Source organism: Triticum aestivum, chromosome 5A (assembly GCF_018294505.1).
Source record: "Triticum aestivum cultivar Chinese Spring chromosome 5A, IWGSC CS RefSeq v2.1, whole genome shotgun sequence".
NCBI classification, from domain to species: Eukaryota; Viridiplantae; Streptophyta; class Magnoliopsida; order Poales; family Poaceae; genus Triticum; species Triticum aestivum.
In genome coordinates, this window is record NC_057806.1 from 26,246,936 (window position 1) to 26,259,746 (window position 12,811).

Below are 12,811 nucleotides of genomic sequence, written 5' to 3' on the forward strand. Positions count from 1 at the left end.
TCCCAAAAATAATATAAAATAGCATATAAATGCATATAAAACATCCGAAATAGATAATATAATAGCATGGAACAATCAAAAATTATAGATACGTTGAAGACGTATCACGACCCCGATCGGGGCAGTGGGATATCCGGTTCTGCCGGATGTTTGGGCAGGCAGAGAATGCCGAATGGACTAGACTATTGGTAGCTTTGCTGCCAGTGTTGCCGGATTATTTGGACACTGTATCATGGAGGATCCCACCTTCGGGGTGAGTTTTCCATCAAATCCGCATACACAGCTTTAGGCCGCCTCTCCACTATCCCTTGGCTAGGTCACTTGTGCAAGGCCCCCATGCCCCTGAAGATAAAGATCTTCGTTTGGCAGCTTCTTAGAAATCGCCTCCCTTCAGGGATCGAGGTTCTCAAGCGACAGGGCCCGGGTTATGGCCTCTGCCCTTTATGCGTGGTCTCTGACACTATGGCCCATAACATACTCTCGTGCACGGCGGCTCGTGTCCTTTGGTTGTTCGTCCGTGAGGCACTAGGGCCCGACTGGGAGGCCCTGGATTTCGCGGACTTCCTTCAAGCCAGGGCTACCCTACGAGGACGACACCATCGCATATTCTGGCTGATCTTTGCGGCCATGCCATGGACTCTTTGGATGACAGCAAATAAAATGGTGATTGAGAGGGTGTTCCCGAGGCAGGCGTCTGACTCTTTGTTCAAATTCCTTGCTTTTCTGCAGCAATGGATACTAGGCAGCATGACCGTGATCGTCTAGGCATCATACTGGATGCGATCATGGCTTTGGCACGTCGGCTTTCGTCATCTTATCACCTCTCGTCGACAGCCACTAAGTGGCCTTTTTTTCTTTTCTCTTGTGTTTCTCTTTGGGTATAATTGTGCTCTTGCCCCAGCCGCCGCCTTTATGGCTTATCTAGATGTTGGTTGTATGGATCTTTGCTTTATCTATAAAGCGGGGCGAAAGCCTATTTCGAGAGTGCGTGATTGGATCGTGCCAGAAATGGGCAACACGTCCAACGGAGAGGCCTCCCTCACCAGGTCCTCACAGGGTCGGCCCATAGGCCGAGCAAAAGGGATGACCGCCCCGGGCCTCAATAGGTGAGGGCCCCAACTAGAACTTATACTAGTAAGCACTATATGTGAAAGCGTAAGTTCACACCACATTCTAATATGTTATACCAGGCATAGGCAAACCATCATGACTAGTGAGTTGAGTTCAAATACAGTAGTCTCTCTCTACAATGGTTGTCTTAGTATCAATTATGATAACTAGATTTCAATGTTTAAAGCAATGCACAATTTTTAATTTGGTAAACGTGTAGGACATCTCATTTGCATCAAATCAAACAAGTGAATCTGGATGACCATGTTAGGTAACCGAATCATTCGTAAAAGTACAATCAACAACATTTTTTATTCTTTGACGATTCTATTACCGAACCCAATTTGCAAGTCACAATTTCTATGCCCTAGAAGTTTCTAGGAATATGACTGCCTACTAAACTATTTCTTAGTGTGCGAAATCTCTACCATAATATCAATAATACTAAAAGATATATGAACACACGCATAGACATGCAAATGTGTATACTCTACATCGTTTATGAAATATTAGAAAAAATATTTTAACAATAAAGAAAAAATTGTACATCATAAAATTTTCATTTTTAGAATTAAAATTTCCAATGATATACGTTACAACTGTATATGAATGAATAATATAACTATTATTTGAAAACATTCTTATGTGACTAATTAATAAAAAAATAATTACACCTATAATTAATATGGTACATATAGTTTAAAATAAGTATAAAAGTCTAGTATGAAAAACATTTGTTTTACATCAGCCGAGGCCCAAAAATACTTTGAACCGGCTCTGTCCATCACCATTGACGCCGGTGAGTTAATTGGCGAGCTTGGCGTAGAGCCGGAATTCCTCCCGCTAGTTGAGCGGCGCTGCCACTGATCAGCACCGGGAAAGTGACAACCACCTGTATAGGGCAATGACATAGGAATTTACTAGCAAGAAAGAATCTCATCTTTAATAGTAGGATGATGAATGTGGATCGAGAGGTCAGAGCACACACGTATCTCAAGCGCCATGCACTCTAAGATCCGTCAGCTCCTAGCCCGCTTCCGGGAGTACGAAGTACAACATGTGTACCGAGAAAGCAATCAGGTGGTGGACACCCTGTGCCACCAGGCGTATCAATGCCCCGGCGTGTGGAAGATGCATCAGCTTCCGCCACCGGGCGTTTGGACCAAAGCCGGTGATGACCATCACGGCATCATATACCCGTGACTCCAACCTGCCGCCATCGACCGTTTTGGCCAAGGCAGAGGACGACTGTCACGATGTCGTATACCCACGACTCTGACCAGCATGAACATGATGATTACACAAGTCAGCCGACGCTCTGAGTGGGTGCAAGACTCCATGCAATGTTAGTATTCCTTGCTACGTAGTACTCGTTAAGCTTTCTATACTATGCATGCACACAATAGTCTCTTTATCTTTGTCTCTTTACTAAGTTCTGCAGCTACTACGCTTAGAGATTATTCTAGTATTCTTTGAATCTCCGTCAAGCACTAGTAATTTTACTAGAACTTTAGCAAATCTCCAACCGGGCAGCAAACCGTAAAATGGCGTGCATAACATAGTTCACTACATCCTAATTAATCTAGTCCTAAGCTAAAGGGTGTAAGTAAATAAAGTAGGTAACTGAGAAAAAAGTCATTTATGTACTACAAGCAAGCACTGGACGGAGCGTAAAACGCACTTGTTGCAAATAAAAAAAGGGTAAAACGCCTGTTTGCTATCCGGTTTGTAGCAAGATTGGGAGTAGAATTGAACTTGTTGATGCACGCGTAATTATGTGAGCTGCCTAAAGGTCTAGAGACTATGCTTATAGTTCTGTAAAATTATTCTTGGTTGATCTAGATTCTTTGGCACAGGTGTCTTCTTTGAGTTAAACCTGCAGTTTCCTACGACAGACACATACGGGTTATTGAACTATTGTGTGCATGTGTGGGTGAATCTTTGAGCCTAAGCAAGTCCTTGATGTAACCAGTTGACTTTGTGACCAATCTAGGTAATGGAACGAAACATTGTTGGCTTGAATTTGTATGCAGATTTGAAGTTACCTTTCTTTCGTATACATTTATCCTAGTATGCTTCTTCTATATAGCTTGCTTTGGTCAGAAATGTGTGCACCTTACGTACAAATGCAATAATTAACTATCGTCGGTCACCATGTGATCACCACGACCCCGCACCCAATCTCCCGCCGCATCTGACAACCGCAGGCACTCTCGCATGGTTGTTTCCTATGACACTGACGAGGCGCTGCATGTCGCCAACCCCTACCCAAGGAGCCGATGGCCACCGCTGACTGCCTCGATGAGATGCCAGCCGTCACCACTCGCCCTTCCACACATGAGGGGAAAGGCGACACCCCCAAAGCAATTTTGCCGCACGAGACGGAGTTGTGCAGCACAACCACCACCAGCACCATGCATGAGAAGGCGAGTGGCGATGTTTTGCCGCTGCCAACTCCGCACCATTCTTTCCCCTCCAACGGCAAAGTGTCAAAGGTGCTTATAATTATAATACTGACAATAATGAAAATAATAATAATAGTAGTAGTAATAATAATATAATGTATGGGATTATTTAAATGCTTGCAATTTTAAATGATGAAAAATGGTTCATGTGTATGCTGAAAAATGTTTAATATTTTTGCTAAAAAGATTAGCATATTTTTTGGTATTGTTCTTAATATTTTACTATATAATTATAGATTTAATATGTAATCCTGAATTTTATTTAAAGTTATGGATTTTATATTGCATTCTATATTTAATAGATAGTGCTATGAACTCGATATTGTTAATAAAAAATGTTATATTCAGTATATTACAAGCAAAACCTCTGCGGAGACACGATGTTAATTCTAAGGAGCACATGTTGCACGTATATCAGATAACACATGAGTACAAGTTTTTCCTCATCTCCACTAAGCGTAAAGATATGTACCTATAGCACAATGGTCTCCAAGTTAAAGCGAGAGAAATCACTTTAACTGGTGAAGCTAGCCATGCATGCCAAGTGAGTAAATCGGCGCACCGACCGTTTCCCAGCCACACGAAGCAAAACTATGGCCAGTCTTATAGGTAATCTCTTATTAATAACTAGTAGAATGCCCGTGCATTGCTACGAGCTACAAGACATATAAATAAATCAAATAAATGAATAAGGTCGTCCTGAAGGTCGAAACTTATTTCTTCCACGTATGTTCGGGCGTGCTCAGACATCAAATGGACGCCCAACGGGCTCCCCAAAATTCATCCATCTGGATAGTCCGGGCTCCCCAAATATAGAGAACATAGAGAACTCGTCCAGATACCGATTGACAAGCTTTGGCTAGAGAATTCACGGAACATAGAGAGATTCGGAGATGAAACACTTAGAAACAAGGGAGGCTCAGTTAGATGAATGCTTCTCGCTAGAACTTACAAGATTATAAGGAAGTTCGGGGATGTTTGGTTTACGCCCAGGTCAGCCCCGCCAAATCAAGGGCACACCAATATTTTGGCATAGTATTTGCCCGCCCATGTTTTGCCAGCGCCTGGGTACAGCAGCCCGAAGGAATCGGTAACTACGACCAAAATATTGGCAAGGCTCCAAAACTTGGGCTTCAATCCAAACGAAACGCTAGCCCATGACTGCAGTCAACGCCAAAAATTGGCATGGTAACTGTTGGCCACAATCCAAACCTCCTCTTTATGCCAGCCAGAACATGGAGCGCCTAGGGTTCAACCCAAATACAAGAGATTACATATTCCTACCCTCTGGCTTACACAGCTCATATATCCCAGAAACAGAACAACAAAGCAAGAAGATATGAGGACCCTAGGATCAGAGATGGACGGTTACACAGTCGGTTACACAATCAATGGCCGCAGCGAAGAGGTATGGAGTTGTGGATGAACGTACAAGTGTCCAAATCTTCAGTAATTTTCAGATAGAGATTCAGTGATGGCTCCTGGCAGTTTTCCAAGTAGATGGAAAGCATTCACGTGAACAAGCAAGCCATTCACTGAGTAGATGAAACATGATTCTATTCAACCAAGTAGATGGAAAGTGAACAACACAACTGCATAAATTAAGTTTTCTTTAATTATAGACCTAAAAATTTGAAGTACTATTATTTAAACCCAAGGGAAAAACCAAATAATTTATTCTCATAATATTTGTCCAAAACAATGTCTTTTACCATGCTCAATATCTTCTTAACTCCTTGTTAATTAAGAAAATATATAACGTTGGCAGACCTTGCTGTGTTAGAAGGATTTGACAATAGCAAACGCCGAGTGCTCATCCTTGCTAAGCATGCCTCATACCTTTCTGTGGTAGAAGGATTTGACAGTATCAAACGCTGAGTGGTCATCCTGCTCGTGGTCACCTACACATATTAATAAATAAATAAACCTCCTTCCAAGGTCCTCACGGTAGTACTTAGCACTAAAATATGAGAAAAACCACGACACCAAAGTCAGTTTTACTACAAATAGATCTGGAGAGATACACTCACACAGATATAAAAACCACATGTATAAATTTCTTTCTGACAAACAATCATAAACTTATGTCAATTTGGCATCCTTATGATGTTGAACTGTCACTATTTTTTAAAATTGGCTTTTCTTCACACTAATCATTTCTTCATGAAAAGATGACAATGTAACTCATGTCTGTTAAAATAGTAATGATACTGTACATATCAATGGTCTGCTCCTCTATGTAACTATGGTGATCAAACATGGGTCTCAATGGATAATAAAACAACCACAAAAGTTATACCAAACTGGCAAAAGAGATGTTAATTGCAGTCTGCAGTATTTTCATATGTACTTCTCTTGTAGTTTTTTTTCTTTCTAAAGATTCTGTAGGGAAGGACCTGACAGTCAATCTGTTGATCGATACAATAAACATGAGAAATACTACTTATGCACAGTGCCTACACCAGCTAGCCGTTGCACGGAGCAACACGATGATCAAAGAATCCGCGAATAAGCTGGTAGCGGACGGACTTTTAGGCTCTTCCACGTTGTGCTCGCCGGTGCACCCGCCAGGCAGCTGGCCGCCCTCCCTCAATTCTGCCGGCAGATTAGCACATGGATGCATCAGCCGGCAATACAACTGCCCATCAAAGAACAAAAGATAATTAGCACAAAACTGGGATTAAGAAAAAATGAAACTTGACATAAACGCATGATCTAAAGCTGCAATTGGAAAGCAAATGATGTTAGCTCAGATATAGGGTATAGCAAATGCAGTTTCTGTGCGAATTTATACACCAACAATATAACCACAATTGCAGTACAGAAAAAGGGAACACTTGATTTGATTTACTCCCTACGTCCCTATAGCTTTCATCCCCACCTTGCTTTCCGTTGGTTCGATTATGAAATCCCCTAGCTCGAAGGAATGTTGGAATGTTCCAGGTCTGTAATCTATGTTCATTTTCATTAGTATTTGGTCATCAAATCCATGAACATAACTTCATTTTTTTAAGCTCAGTTCTTAATTTTGTATTGCTTTAAATACTTCAAAGAGTAGATATTTTTCATAAGTACATTAATTCAGGTACAAACCTTTTTAGGGGAGTACAAAATTACTTTGATCACATCACTTAATAGCAAAAGGGTTTCACTCTATTTCGAGCAGAAGAGAAATACTATGTGCAGAATGTGATTAAAGCATTGATACCGGTCATCACTATAGGATACCATTTTGAATCTCCAAAAAAATTAATCTCTACTCCCCATTCATAATAATTTGGATGAAATTTGTTGCATCTCTGAAAAAAAAATGAAGATAAATTGGGCAGGGGTGATTAAAAACTCACCGCAATATTGTAGAACATAGTGGGTGCGGCTGGGCACTGCGGCGGTGAGAGTAGAGGGATAAGGAGGGGCGGCTCTCAGTCGGGGGCGCATGCCTTAGTTGTCCTGGAGACAGTGGGCAAGTTCGCAGAGCACATCGACTTATTAGAGCACATGCACAGAACCACCTCGAAATCGAGGTTGTGTTCCCATTGCATGTTGCTGCTCCTGTTAAATGGTTCTAGCAAGTACAGCGGCTCCAGGTGCTCGCCGACCACCACCACCACAAGCAATGCCACGATGCCGCTCCAACTACCAAGGCAATAGGATCAGACCTGCGAAACACATACCGCTCATCAACACTTTATCTTCATCATGGATAAAGCCTCTCACTGAATTATATATAAACTGAAATCACATAATGATGACAACGGTCAGCATGACCTTGAGCGCCATAGATCGCACATAGAAAGATGCAAAAGCCTCAAGATATCTAAAAATATCCAAAGAAGAAAAAAAACATGACCTGCAATAACCTAAAAGATACATCATTGTTGTCTATCATGGGCCTTCAACTTTTGTATTCCTTAGTTGATATTCTCATCCATTTGTGTTTGGTGAGGTATATATAACTATCCGTAAGGTCGTCCACGATGCAAAGAATATCAATAACAGAATTAAGAAAGACAAATGAATAAACCAAGCTTGGGCTACACCACTCACAACATCGTCTAAGATTCTGAACTTGATTCACACATCAATACCGTAAACTAAAAGGAGACAAAAATGTAGGTAAAGGAAACACATACAACTTAATAAACAGACCACATCAATCTTTACTGATGCTTGGGAAGGATTAGGATCTGTCACCACCAGCGTCGAGGCGGCCGTGATTACTGATTACCTTGGCGAGGTATGGGCCGATGGCCTTATGCGAATCACTCGAAATATATTATGAGAGGAATCCTAGTGTATAGAGGTGGTGGACACTGTCCCTGCAGCCTGCTCCATACATAATCTGTACAATAATTCGCCCAGCTAGCCTCCTCGAGCAAATTGACTAATTACCAAATATTATGGTAGCGGTGTTGAGGCGAGCGTGGATGGAGGAGAAACAATTATCAATATGCCATGCGGTACACCGTACAATTACAAAAAAAGATTAAAGAGGAGGTGGTCAGCTACCTAGCACGACAGCAGCGATGATGTCTTTCCTGGTGGACAATCGCGGCGATCCCGCGCAAGGGAGGCCGGCGATCTTCGAGGATGAATGGCGACCTTCGCAGGAGACGACGCCATGGAGGGTAGCGGGATCAGGGGAGCAAAGGACTGACGGACGGTGAAGACGATGGGCAGCGGCGGATCTCGGCCAAGACCAGCGCCATGCCCCATCTAGCTCCGGCTGCAGTCAAAGAGGACTGTCGAGTCCAGATCGGGGCCACCCCAGCTATGATCTGCACGAGCGAACGCCGCCGCCCCCACCTCGCTGCCGCAACACCGCACCTGCCCACCGCACGGCTGCGTCGTAGTGGTCGACCGCATGGCTGGGTGAGGACCCTATCTGTGCCGCTCCTCCTTCCTCACTGGAACATGGCGTAGGATGCAATTCTGGACAAGGTGGGGGCTTGGTCTTCGGCGGCGGCAGGCGGCCACCTCGAGCCCCTTCCGTCGTGGCCGCACGAGCGCAGATCCACGAGACGCTTCCTTGATGAGCACGCACGCGTCGTGGAACCTTGATGATCTGCAGCAGATCCGGCGATGGAGAGAAGGGTGGGGGTGGTGGAGGTGGCTGAGCGGGGGACAGAGGAGGAGATGAGAGGGCCGGGAGTGCATCGCGTGAAGAGGGGGGAGAGAGCGGTCGGGAGGGGTAGATCCAGGGAGGAGGTGCAAAGACGAAAAAAATCGTACGACGGTGGGATGGTGGGAGGCGCGAAATCGTAGGATAGTGGGATGGTGGGGAAAAAAACCAAATGAAGATGGAAGGTTGAGACGAAAAAAATCGAATAAAATGAAGACTATCAAGTCGTATATTAGGAGTAGAGATTTTTCTTAAATCGGTTATTTGTTTTCTAATTAATATGATTGAGCGATTTAAGATAAGGTTAATTAATTTAGATTTAATCTTTAAATATTGATCGTGATTGATTCTTTTCACGTCAAGACATTACTAATTAATTTACGCGAGCATGGAAAGTTGATCCGTTCAGATTTATTCCGTTGTGTGAGAGGGTGACGCGAAAATAAACCAATAGGGTGAGGGGAGGGGACGAAAATAAACCATGGAGACTATTCACCAACTCAGACATTAGGAGTAGAGATGTGTTATATTGACCCCGCGCTACTGCTACTTTTTTTTGACGGGAAGGCCTTCACGGCTAGCTTTATTAACCAATCACACTTATATCGTTTGATAGGGATTTAACAATAAACTCAGGGGGTGCACCTACCCACACAGAGGGAAAATTCGTACTTCCTCAACTAGCTAGCTCATGAGCAACTACATTTGACTCTCGATTACAATGCTCAATAGTTACCTTCCCGAACTCACGAAGCAAGAATCTACATTCTTCTAAAACTAGGGCTGCCACCATAGCATGACCTTCGTTCATCCATAGGGCATCAACCACCGCAATATTATCCATTCTCAGCATCACATTGTTGCATCCTAGGCTTTGGAGAAACTTTAGGCCTTCGAATAGAGCTGCAGCTTCCGCCGAGACGACATCCGGGATTTGCATGAGATAAGCTATAGATGCCCCGATAAATTGCCCGCGACTGTCTCTCACTATTGCTCCACACTCGCTTGTATGATCTTCAACATGAAACGATGCATCAACATTTAGTACCTGTTGGCTGGACAAAACAACAGGCCACTTGTTCAGTCGAGGTCTCTCCTTCGGTTTCCCTGCTGCCCGGACAAAATTTAGGCTTAGAGCCTGGATTGACATTGTTGTTTGTTCCGGCGAGGGAACAGTTTCTCCACGCACAAATTGTCTCCGTTGCCACCAGATGAACCAGCTGGTTCCTGCAATAATCTCCGGTAGTTCAATTGGGTCTGAGTACATGCGCTGATGAGCTTCATCACATAGGAGAAAATCTATTATCGCTGCTCCAAAGCGGTCTCTGTGCATGGCGTCCCTGATAATATTGCCAACGCCCAAGGCTTCCCAAACAGCTAGAGCACGTGGACATGAAAAAAGTACATGGCGTATATCTTCCGCGTCCAGCTTGCAGATAGGACATTGAGAGTTCGTACCAACATGCCGATTAGTTAGAACGCTGAAGCAAGGTAGCACATTGTGTAAGCACCTCCAAATAAAGATCTTAATTTTTCCTGGTAGTTTGAGCTTCCAGACCTTCTTCCATACTGGATGTGGCCTAGAACCAGATCGGTAGCTCCCCAGCAAATCTTCCTGAGCATAAGTCTCCTCCCACTTTTTGTAATATGCTGAGCGAACCGAGAAAATGCCGTTCTTACTTAAGTGTCATGCAATGTAATCCTCTGTATGTTGCCGAAACAAAGGAATTTGCAGTATCCGATCAGCATCTATAGGCCAGAAAGTGTTCCTTCTCAGTTGTTCATCCCACTCGCCCGAGGAGGGATCGATGAGGTCACTAACCTTAGTGAGCAATTGGTTCCCGCGGACAGTAACAATTTTCCTTGATGCACTACTGGGAATCCAACAATCACTCCATATGTCTATCTTTGCACCATCTCCAACTCTCCAAATGCACCCTTTTTTGAACGTTTGTATTCCTTCCCAAATACTTGCCACACAAAGGATGAACCCTATTCAATTCGTAGTTCAAAATATCCCCAGAATTATAGTATATGGCCCTTCAAACTCTTGCACAAAGTGAGTCATAATTCTCAATGAGTCTCCAGCATTGTTTGGCCAGCACATGGCCATATTAAAACTATGAATGTCCCGGAAACCCATACCACCCATTTCCTTTGGCACACACATCTTCCACCAAGTGAACCAATGCATCCTTTTATGGTTTTCTTCGTCACCCCAACAATATTGCGACATTGCATCAGTGATCCCCTTGCAAAAAAATTCGGGAATTTAAATACACTCATCGCATATGTTGGGATGGCTTGGGCCACCGCTTTAATCAAAGCCTCTTTTCCACCAAAGGAAAGTGTTCTCTCCTTCCATCCGTTCACCAACATCTTAATCCTCTCTATCAGATGTTTAAAACATGTTACCTTTGTTACGACATATCTCTCTCAAGGTAGTTTTGGTGATTGATGACAACATGTTTGTGGACTAATCTTGTGCTTTGAATAATTCACAGATTCTCCCCTGGCACGAGACGCCTTCTTCCCCTCGGAATGTATTACAAGACGGCGTAGCTCTTTCGTTTCTTTCTCGGTGGACTAGTTGCGTAGAGGGCACCGTACTATCAAGAGGGGGTCCGCTGGGGTTTTGCATGGGTGGAATCATCACGTACATATCAGCTTCTCACCCTCCGAGCATTTCCTTTCCATTGAAGAGATCTCTCCTCTCTTCCTTGTCCTGTCTGGGTCCCTGCAGTAGTACCGCGCCACCCAGCGGTAGTACCGCTGAGGAGGCACAAGCGGCAGTACCGCTCCACAGTGGTAGTACCGCCCGTGGCTCCACAGCAGCAGTACCGCTGGGGGCCTGGCACCTCTGCCTTGTCCTCAACATCTTTGAGAGATTCCTTCTCTCTCGCGCGCGCGCGCCCCAGCGGTAGTACCGCACTGCCTGCGGTACTACGGCCGAAGGGTCACAAGCGGCAGTACCGCTCCACAGCGGTACTACCGCCCTTGACCCCACTGCCGTAGTACCGCTGGGCAGTCTGGCTCCTACCGCCTCGATTCGAGAGGTCTTTTTCTCGTGTCGGGTTTTGCGGGACTAGTCACGATTGTAGTGGCGGTAGTACCATTCCAGGTGCGGTAGTACCGCCCTACCACCGTGGTAGTACCGCATTTGGGTCCGTTCCCTACTAGTCTCCTCAGCGCGGCAGTACCGCTGGCTGGCGCGGCAGTGCCGTTGTCCTGGCGGTAGTACCACCCCCTCTCAGCGGTAGTACTGCCCTGTGTGGGGCTGGTTGTGTTGGGGAACGTTGCAGAAAATTAAAATTTTTCCTACGGTTTCACCAAGATCCATCTATGAGTTCATCTAAGCAACGAGTCAAGGGGAAGAGTTTGCATCTACATACCACTTGTAGATCGAGTGCGGAAGCGTTCAAGGGGATGGTGATGATGGAGTCGTACTCGTCGTGATTCGGATCACCGATGACCAAGTGCTGAACGGACAACACCTCCGCGTTCAACACACGTACGGGACGGGGACGTCTCCTCCTTCTTGATCCAGCAAGGGGGAAGGAGAGGTTGAGGAAGATTGCTCCAACGGCAGCACGACGGCGTGGTGTAGTTGGTGCAGCAGTACTCCGACAGGGCTTCGCCGAGCACGTACGGAGGAGGAGAGGTGTTGGGGAGGGGAGGGGCTGCGCCTTAACTTCTGGTTATGCAGCCCTCCCCTCACCCCTCTATTTATAGGGGAAGGGGCAAGGGGGGCCGGCCCCTCTAGATGAGATCTAGAGGGGGGCGGCGGCCAGGGTGGGGGGACTTGCCCCCCAAGCAAGGGGGCGCCCCCTTTAGGGTTCCCCCCCCCCAACCCTAGGCGCATGGGCCCAAGGTGGGGGGCGCGCCCAGCCCACCAGGGGCTGGCTGCTATCCCATGCGGCCCCATGTGGCCCCCCGGGAGGGGTGGCCCCTCCCGGTGGACCCCCGGAACCCTTCCGGTGGCCCCGGTACAATACCGATAAGCCCCCGAAACTTTCCGGTGTCTGTATAACAACTTCCCTTATATAAAACTTCACCTCCGTACTATTCTGGAACTCCTTGTGATGTCCGGGATCTCATCTGGGACTCCGAACAA

General features: G+C 45.4%; 1 long non-coding RNA gene across 1 annotated transcript; it reads right to left on the reverse strand.

Moving 5' to 3' along the window:
- Positions 1-5,683: 5,683 nt before the first annotated feature.
- On the reverse strand, positions 5,684-8,698 carry LOC123106404 (uncharacterized). Its single transcript, XR_006451320.1, has 3 exons — positions 8,085-8,698; positions 6,923-7,234; positions 5,684-6,213 (listed from the first exon to the last, which is right to left on the reverse strand). It is a non-coding gene; the product is annotated as an uncharacterized lncRNA (long non-coding RNA).
- Between the last annotated feature and the right edge of the window lie 4,113 nt (positions 8,699-12,811).